Below are 10,266 nucleotides of genomic sequence, written 5' to 3'. Positions count from 1 at the left end.
TTGTTTCTTTTTTGTTTCTTAGGGGGTTTTTTGAGACAGGGTCTTGCTCTGTCTCCTAGGCTAAAGTGCAGTGGTGTCGTCATAGCGCACAGCAACCTCAAACTCCAGGGCTCCAGCGATCCTCCTGCCTCAGCCTCCCAAGTAGCTGGGACTATAGGTGTGCACCACCATATCCTGCTATTTTTAATTTTTTTTTGTAGGGATGGAGTCTTTCTCTTTCTTGGGCTGGTCTCAAACTCCTGGGCTCAAGCCATCCTCCTGCCTTGGCCTTCCAAAGTGCTGGGATTACAGGTGTGAGCCACTGTGCTTGGCCTAGGAATGTAGAGTTTTAATAGCTGATTGAAATTCATAAAATGGAAGTTTGTTAATTCTATTTAATCTTTTACTTGCATACAGTAACAGGGGCCATTTTCGTCAGAGGTAGTATGTGTGAAATTCATTAAATATGAGGCCTTATAATCCTGCTGCTACTCTTGGGATACCAGCTTTACCCATGACTTTGTCTCTAGCAGTTCAATTAAGTTGTATTAATATTACAAACTGCATGTATTAGGAGAAGGTTTGACATTGATTTGAATTGTAGAAACGTAGAATTTTATGACTAACGGGAGCTTTGGAGATTATCCTGTCCTCCTCTTCATTTTACAGATGAGGGGGTGGAAGCCCACAGAGGTGAAGGGGCCTGTCCAAGGTCACAGGGAACAGGTTTCTTTGAACCACGTTATGGAGGGTGTGTGGGGTGAGGTGGAGGATGTGGTCAGTTCTCTCCTTTGCTGCCTTGGTCTCCTCTCATTGTTCCAGGCTCAGACCTCTGAGCCTCTACTTTATCCTCCTCTGGCCCCCGGCCAGTGGTTCACCCCACCAATGTCTCACCAGCTTCGAGGACAGGGTAAATGACCTTACTCAGCCACAGCAAGTTGACTGCAGCCCCTCGATCTATGCTTGAGAGCAGCTCAGAAACCTAAAGTTCAAGACTGCCTCTGCCTGACTCAGCTGAGCTTCTGAATTTAACGAATGTGACTGCTCTCCTAGTTGCTTTAGAACAGCCATCAAGATGTCTTTGTCCCAAACGGAAACCCAAACGGATAGTACGGCAAAAGACCCTTGCTGAAGCCTTGGATGAGAAAATGGGGACCCACATTTAAACACTTCGTTCACATCCTTTTATTATTTTTTTTTCTTTTTTTTTTTTTTTTGAGACAGAGTTTGGGTCTCTTGCCCCAGTCAGAGTGCAGGGCATCATCATAGCTCACTGCAGTCTCAAACTCCTGAGCTCCAGTGATCCTCCTGCCTCAGTCTCCCAAGTAGCAGGGACTACAGGCGCATGCCACCACCCCTAGCTAATTTTTTCTATTTTTAGTCTTTTCTAATTTTAGTAGAGATGGGATCTCACTCTTGCTCAGGTTGTTCTCGAACTCCTGACCTCAAGCAATCCTCCCACCTTCACTTCCCAAAGTGCTAGGATTATAGGTGCGAGCCACCGCGCCCGGCCTCACTTCCTTTTCTTTATCCTTCTTCCCACAGTACTGCTGAGGCCAAGTAGGGGCAGCCTTTTCTCCCTTCTTCCTAAATGGAATGCTACCGTTCACTAGCCTGGACCTTGACACATACACATGGAGGTAAAGGGGGAAGCTAGGCAATCCTCTCTTAATGGTCAGACTTGCAAAGCTACAGCGGTGCAGAAAGATCCTATTTTTGAGTGCCAAAAGCTGGATTTCCTCTTTGCACTCCTCTGTAACACTTTTGATCTCCCTAGGCAGAAGGATGCCTCAGGAAGACTAGGGTGAAAGTCATGTGCTCTGACAAGCTAAATATAAAAGCGCATTAATAATTTTTCAAACTACCGGTATTACCTCCACTCTCCTTGCTATCAAAATGTCCTAATTAATAACCACCAACTCAGATTTACAATAAAATTACAGCTGCCTGAGAACCAAAAACTCTTCCACAATCCATCCTCTGTTCACTACAATGGTGGTAATAGCTAACATTTATGAAAATTTACTATATGCTATGTAGAGTATCTCATTTAATTCTCCTAGCAACCCTATGTTGTAAGTACTATTATTACACCCATTTTACTGATAAAGAAACTGAGACTTAGAGAGGTGACCTACTCAAGGTCACATATCTAGTAAATGACAGAGCCAGGAATCTAAAGCTTGGTTTTTAGCTTCTAGTTGCTTCCTAGTTTTTTACCTACTAGTATTCACTGCTTCCCTTTCGATCATTATATTCAACCTACCTGGGGGCAGGTAGTTTTTACAGTACCTTTCCTACCAACTGAAATTAATTGAAGTGTATGATGAAATATGACTGGATCTGTTTATGGCAAAATTATAGTTGGCTAATTTAATAGATTTTATTGCTTCTAGAAACCTTGGCACGACTGATAGATTAATTGTCTTAAGTGAAGATACCAGCTTAAAAATAGTCAATGTTGCAATAAGAACAATTGCAATGTACCTTGGCTTTAAATGTTGTAATTCAGTTGTAGATTATGTTGTAATTAAGTTATAGATTAATCATTGTTCTAACCTTTATTTTCCCTTTGCCCTAATTTCTTATCTGTATTTTATCCTTTCATATTTAATGATTTTTTAAAAAGCTTCTACAAATCCTCTTGGGAATGAAGTGGGAAGAGTTAGTAAATTAATGAATGAATTAATGAATCACTGTATTTAAAAATTTAAATAACTAAATTTTGTATATCACTTTGTTGTGTTGTACACATTCTTTTCCATTACCTCTGAACTTTTCAGAAATCAGTTCTGCATTCTGCATTCATCTTTGTGTTACCAGGATCTGTCACAATTTATTCATTGGATAAATAGTTTTGGAACTTTAGAAAAAGTGATGGTACAAAGAGCTTGTCCTCAAAGGGCTTACAATGTACTGGATAGTGGCAGGTCTATTGAAAGAGCTCAGTGAATGTTTGTGGAATAAATCTTACTTTATCTCCACAGAAGAACCTTGTGTGAAAAATGAAGATTATTTCTGGTGTTTAGAAAGACACAAAGAGGTGATATGTCTTATTCATGAGGGCTCATTGGAAAGAGGGACAGCCAGGTATTCAGATCCAGGACGCCCAAAGCCCTTGCTCTTTCTACTACGCTAACATAAACCCACAAAGCAAGTGGACAATGGTTTTGTTCCATCTAGCACTTTTATGGGTACACACTGAGGCCAAGGGAGGCCACAGGTTAAAGCTCATCTTTTCAATCAGAGGTCTGCTTGCCCCTGGGCAGGTGATATTCAGAAATGGGCACATTTCTCATGCCAACCCAATTACTGCATAACTATCCATCCTAAAACTTGGCAACTTTAAACAACAATGATTTATTATTTCTCATGATTCTGTGGGTTGACGAGGCGTTCTTCTGCACCACGTGGCGTTGGCCGGGTTTACTAATGCAGCCACATTCCGCTGGCAGCTGGGCTGAGCTGGAAGGTCTGGGGCCCTGGTAATGACTGTCAGCTGAGGTGCCTCAATTTTTCTCCACGGACCTCCTTCCATGTGGCATCTCATCCTGCAGGGCCTCTCTGCCTGGCCTCTCTCCAGCAATATAGCCTGGGCTTCTTTACGGCATGCCAGCTGGGTTCTAAGACAGCAAAAGCAGAGGCTGCTAGTCATTTGCAGGCCTGGGCTCGGAAGCCCCAGGAGTACTGGTCAAAGAAACCATCTCAGATTCAAGAGGAAAGGAAATAGACTCCATCTCTTGGTGGTTAAGAGTATAGGAGTTGAAGTTATACCACCCTTAGTCTTAATCCTGGCTCTGTTGCTTGTTAGCCATGTGACTCTGGGAAAGTTACTTAAGATCTCCAAGCCTCAGATCTATTATCTGTACCTGTGGATGGTAATGGTACCCACCTCCATGGGATTGTTGTGAGAAGTAAATGTGATAACATTTGGAATGAACTTAGCAAAGAGCTGGGCACAGGCTAAACTCTCCGTAAATGACTATTGCGTATATAGAGACGGACTTAGACTCTCTCCCCCACAGACATTCTCCTTCCTGTGCTGGACCTTGAACGTCCCAAATGAGGCTGGATTGGAAACCATTTAACATATAGAAGAAGATCTTATATGTCAAAAGTCAAAATTAACACACTCTTATTTGCACTTTAAATGTAGGAAGCCACAAATAACCAATGCATGACTTTAACTGTGGGAGAAGAAGAATAGTCAGCAGATATTAAGCCATTCTTAGGAAATGTAGTCCTATGCCAGACAGCAGACTGAAGAACGACACTGCCATTACCACAGGCAAGAGAGTGGCACCGTTTGCACCTATCACATTTCATTTGTTCCTGTAAAGCTGAATTCAAATTGTGCACAGTTGCTTCTTAGAGGTTGTACAGATCTAGATTCAGGTCACCTTGATAGGCTAAAGGTCACTTTTACTTTATCACATATGTATGACATGGAATACTTTCATCTTTTATGCATGATTTATTCACACCTTCCCCCTACCCCCCGACAAGACAGAGTTTCAATCTATCCACCGGGCTAGAGTGCAGAGGAGTCATCACAGCTCACGGCAGCCTGAAACTCCCAGACTCAAGTGATCCTCCTGCCTCAGCCTCTCAATAGCTGGGACTACAGGCACATGCCACTACACCCAGCTAATTTTTTCTATCTTTTGTAGAGATGGGGTTTTGCTCTTGCTGGCCTCGAACTCCTGGCCTCAAGCAATCCTCCTGCCTCAGCCTCCCAAAGTGCCAGGATTACAGGGGTGAACCACCACACCTGGCCTTATTTACACCTTTTATGCATCTCTGTCAATTTATAAAGTGACTACTGTCTCCTCTGTTCTTTACTGGAATGATAGTGCAATTCTGTGTCTGTACCTGGTGGATTATTCTGTGAATCTCAGGAGTCAGGCTTCTATCATTCTCTCTCTCTTTTTTTCTTGTGGTAAAATATCCATACCATAAATTTACCATTGGCAACATCTAGTACATTCAGAATGTTGCGCAACCATCACCTCTATCTAGTTCCAGAATACATTTTCTCCTAATTACCCTTCTTCCCCTCCTCCTTCCTCTCCTCCTCCTCCTCCTCCTCTTTTTCTTTACCAAGTGTTAGAGCCAACTTCTTCAATTACCTAGGTTTACAGACCTGGCCAGAGAGGGAACTAAAAGAGATTTCCTTGAAGCCATGTGTCCTGATCAGACTGGTTTGACAGGCTGAGGGCATCTGTTGTGCTGTCAGCAGAGGACACAGTCCCGCTGCCTGGAAACCCCACGCTGCAGCACATGTTATTTGCAAAGGGACTGGCCTGGAAAGGACCAATTGCCTTTTATTAATCAGGTAATAGTTAATATCTTTCCTGACACTACTCTGGAATAAGAAAAAAGTCTACCTTTGAGGAAATATATTATTGCTTTTAGATGACTGACAATCTTCATAGAACCATGCTATTATTATTATTATTTTTTTTGAGACAGAGTCTCGCTCTGTTGCCCGGCCAGAGTGAGTGCCATGGTGTCAGCCTAGCTCACAGCAACCTCAAACTCCTGGGCTTAAGCGATCCTACTGCCTCAGCCTCCCCAGTAGCTGGGACTACAGGCATGCGCCACCATGCCTGGCTAATTTTTTCTATATATATTTTTAATTGGCCAGATAATTTCTTTCTATTTTTTTTAGTAGAGACGGGGGTCTCACTCTTGCTCAGGCTGGTCTCGAACTCCTGACCTCGAGCGATCCACCCGCCTCGGCCTCCCAAAGTGCTAGGATTACAGGCGTGAGCCACCTCGCCCGGCCAGAACTATACTATTATTATTATTATTGTGCCCAGAAAACAGTCAACACTCATTAAGTGTTTCATGTATTAGGTACCAGGCCGTTAATTGAGTCTTTAACATCCCTGTGGAGGAGGACCCTTCATTAGCCCCATCTTACAGATGAAAAAAGCGAAGGCTCAGAGAAGTTAAACAGCTTTTCTAAGAGCACACAGCTACTGTGTTTTAGAACCAGGATTCAAACTCTGGTCTGTTTGACCCCAGAGCCCAGGCTCTTAACTAATGGCAAACACAACCATTTTCATTGCACACTACAACGCCACACATAACCGACGTGTGAGAAATGCAGTCTGAAATTCAGGAGTAAGAAGCATCATGAAAGACGCTGCCTGAACAAGCGAAACTGATCCTACAGCATTGCCAGGTAACACCCTAACAGAAATAATAGCAACTGTATCCCATCTGTTCCCGTCTGGCCCTTCACTCAGAGCTGACCCACCAACCCACGTAAAAATCTGCTGCAGACCTTGGCCTTCATCTCCAGAATTTGTTTGTGTCACCTCCCTTTTGATAATACCTATTTAGATCCTTGGTCTCTTGTTTTCATCTTCCTAGTACCTCTTTCCTCCTGTTGGCTCTCTTTCTTAGGCTCCCCATTCTGGCTCTCCACACCTCTGCTATCCTCATTTCAACATGCCACTTGAGCTCGAGCCAGCAGTCCTTCTTGGAAATGATCTTAACACTGACCTTGTAGGAACTGCAGGCAGGAGAGGCTCAGACTTGCTCCCTGCCTCTGCCGCAGGCTTTGCCACGGACATCCACTGTCAGGACAGCTGTTTACGGAACATTTGAAAAATATCCTTTAATGTTTATAGAAGAAGACAGAACAGGTACTATTTCCCCTATTTTAAAAAATGTCATAAACATTTCAAGCATACAAAGGAAATAATGGAATAATAGAGAGACATCCATGAACACTGCTGGTACATTTGGTACATTTGCATTTATTTTTCCTCAAAGAAATAAAATGTTACAGATATGATTGAACACCTTCTAATCCTATTTCTCAATTTGCTTCCTGAGAGAACCCATTGTCTTTAAGTCGGTTTGACTCTTCCCATCCAGGTTTTAAAACTGCCTATATCTATTTACCTATTTATCTGAATCCACAATGGAGCCTATTACTTTGTGTGTCCTCAAAGCTGTTTTTTTTTTTTTTTTTGAGACAGAGTCTCGCTCTGTTGCCCAGGCTAGAGTGCCGTGGCATCAGCCTAGCTCACAGCAACCTCAAACTCCTGGGCTCAAGCAATCCTTCTGCCTCAGCCTCCCGAGTAGCTGTGACTACAGGCATGCGCCACCAGCTGTCCAGATCATTTCTTTCTATTTTTATTTTTTTTCCTTTTTTGTTTATTTTTTAAACACCTAGCTGTCTAATTTTTCTATTTTTAATAGAGACAGGGTCTCGCTCTTGCTCAGGCTGGTCTCGAACTCCTGACCTCGAGCGATCCTCCCTCCTCGGCCTTCCAGAGTGCTAGGATTACAGGCGTGAGCCACCGTGCCTGGCCAAAACTTTTATATAAATATTATACTTACTATAGGTATCCTCTGGCACTTGTTTTTTCAAAGTTATGTTTTAAAGATTTATCTATGTTGAAGCATGTATCTAAGTTTGTTAATTTCACTACTGTATAGGGTCTCCCTTTCTCTCTATGCACATACATACGTATATTACATATCTAATCCCCTACTGATAGAAATTAACATCACTTTCTGTTTGTCACCGTTTTAAAAGATACTGTAATGACCGGTTTTGTGCATTTGTTCTTGCAGATATGTGCCAGACTTTTTCTAGAGCAAATTCCTGGAAGTATAATTGCTGGGTCATAGGGCATGTGCAAATCTACAATTTTAGAAGACACGTTCAATTACATTCTCAGTGGTTGTACCAATTTACATTCCCATAATTTGAGTTTGAAAATTCCCATTTCCCTTTGTCCTTCACAGCTCCTGGCATTGTCAGATGTTTTGATTTTCAACAATATGATTGCTAAAAAATAATTTGTCATTGTTTTATCAAGGACAGATTTTTAAATTACTGATTCAATTTCTTTCTTTTTTTTTTTTGGAGACAGAGTCTTGTTCTGGCACCACAGCTAGAGTGCAGTAGCATCATCATAGCTCCCTGCAACCTCAAACTCCTGGGCTCAAGTGATCCTCCTGTCTCAGCCTCCGCAGTAGCAGGGACTACAGGCACTGGCCATGATGCCTGGCTAATGTTTCTATTTTTAGTAGAGACAGGGTCTCACTCTTGCTCAGGCTGGCCGTAAACTCCTGAGGTCAAGCGATCCTCCCGCCTCGGCCTCCCAAAGTGCTAGGATTACAGGCGTGAGCTACCACGGCCAGCCTTGATTCAATTTCTTTATTGATTTATAAAGACCACTGAAAGCTGGGCGTAGTGGGTCACACCTGTAATCCTAGCACTCTGGGAGGCTGAGGCAGGAGGATTGCTTGAGCTCAGGAGTTCGAGACCAGCCTGAGCAAGAATGAGACCCCGTCTCTACTAAAAATAGAAAGAAATTAGCCAAACAACTAAAAATAGAAAAAATTAGCTGGGCACGGTGGTGCATGCCTGTAGTCACAGCTACCCGGGAGGCTGAGGCAGGAGGATCACTTGAACCCAGGAGTTTGAGGTTGCTGTGAGCTAGGCTGACACCACGGCACTCTAGCTCAGGCAAGAGAGTGAGACTCTGTCAAAAAAAAAAAAAAAAAAAAGACCACTGAAGTTTTCTCCCATGCAAGTACTAACCAGGCCCTACCCTGCTTAGCTGCTGAGATTAGATGAGATTGGGCATATTTGGGGTGGTATGGCCATAGACTCCATGGAAGTTTTCTGTTTCTTCCTGACTCAATTTAGGTATTTATGGTTTTCAAAAAAATTGCTTATTCATCTACTTTTCAAATATCTTGGCATAAAGTTTATTATAATTTTTTATTATTTTAAATTTTACTGTAATTATGTACCCCTTTTCATTCTTGATATTGTTTATTTATGTCTTTTCTCTCTTTTTATAAATTTCACTATATATAAATCTTTTCAAAAAACCAGTTTGGTGTTCGTACTCTTTCTTATTCCCTTAGTTCCTATCTCATTAATTTCTGTGCTTATCTTAAGTTTTCTTTTATTCTTTCCCTTTGTTCCCCTGTAGTTCTTCTTCGAACATCATTAGTTGCATGATAAATTAATTTTTAATCTTTCTTTTTTCTAATATATGCATGTAAAGTTATAAACTTCCATATTGGTAGATAAATACAAGTTCAGTACTGTTTTTAACTCTCTGGTAAATTACTCATCTTATTCTATAATTGCTCCTTCTCTTTCTAGTGATACTTTTATTTTGTTAAAGTCTTTTTGTGTGATAATAATGTAGCTACATCAGATTCTTTCAGTTAGCTTTTGTCCAAGAGTAAATTAGTTTCAGTTAGTTTATTTAGGTAGGTGGTTTTCATCCTTTTAAAATGATATCACTTGTAAACAGCAAATAGTTTTTTCTCCTTTTAAAACATCTATCTGAGAATCTCTGCCTTTCAACTGATGAATTTAGTCCTTTTACACTTATTATTATTGTTGCTGTGTATTGGATTATTTCTACCTTTTTATTTTAGTTTTTCTTTTCTTTTTTGGGGGGGGGCGTCTTTTGGTGAGGACGGGAAAACCTGCTAGACAAATTCTAAAAGAGCTGTAACACTGCATTTTAGTTTTTCTTACCAAGCTTTGTTTATTTCTTTTTACTCAGTTCCTGCCTTCCATTGAGTTGACTGAGTTTTCTATATTTCCCCTTTTCTCTTCTACTCATTTTACAGTTATATACTCTATTTTCATTCTTATATTGGTTACTCAATAAAGGGTCTTAACAAAGTTTAGTCAATGGCTTTATCTTCCTCCTAGACAATAAAAAGACCTTAAAATGCTTTAACTACAATCACCTTTCTCACTTCCAAATATTTGTTGTTTAGTATTACAGCTCCACCTTGTTTGTTAACTGCCCTCTTCCTATGATTATTATTTTTCACAATTTATAAATAAGAATACTGAGGTTCAGAGAGGTTAAGTGACTTGCCTAAGGTCACACATCTAGCAAGTGGCAAAATTCATCCCGAACCCACCTTAATTTTGGGAATGAAGCATCTGGAGACTTGAATTCATTGAGATATGTTGATCATTTCATCATATGGGTAATTTTTCTATGATCAGATTTATGTCGCAAAGACAGCAAATATCTCCCCATATAGCTCTCAGTGGTAAACTGGATTAAATGGGAGTTTTGCCCTTAGTTTTGACCATACACTGAAAATTGACTCCTTTTACACCTTATGTTCCCCAGCATGCTTACACAAGCTCATTATTACTATAAAGGTGTACAGGTGATGTGCTGAGAGTGGATTAATGATATGCCATAAGGGAGACCACTCCCACCGTCCCTATGTAAGATGGTTATCACACAAAGAGAGCCATCCTTGAGA

General features: G+C 41.2%; 1 non-coding gene across 1 annotated transcript; it reads right to left on the bottom strand.

Annotated features, from left to right (window-relative positions):
• Window positions 1-9,429: 9,429 nt before the first annotated feature.
• LOC123643102 lies at window positions 9,430-9,493 on the bottom strand. Its single transcript, XR_006736666.1, has one exon. It is a non-coding gene; the product is annotated as a U7 small nuclear RNA (small nuclear RNA).
• Between the last annotated feature and the right edge of the window lie 773 nt (window positions 9,494-10,266).

The sequence above is a fragment of the Lemur catta genome, chromosome 7, assembly GCF_020740605.2.
Source record: "Lemur catta isolate mLemCat1 chromosome 7, mLemCat1.pri, whole genome shotgun sequence".
NCBI lineage: Eukaryota > Metazoa > Chordata > Mammalia > Primates > Lemuridae > Lemur > Lemur catta.
This window is presented reverse-complemented; position numbering and strand designations above follow the sequence as displayed.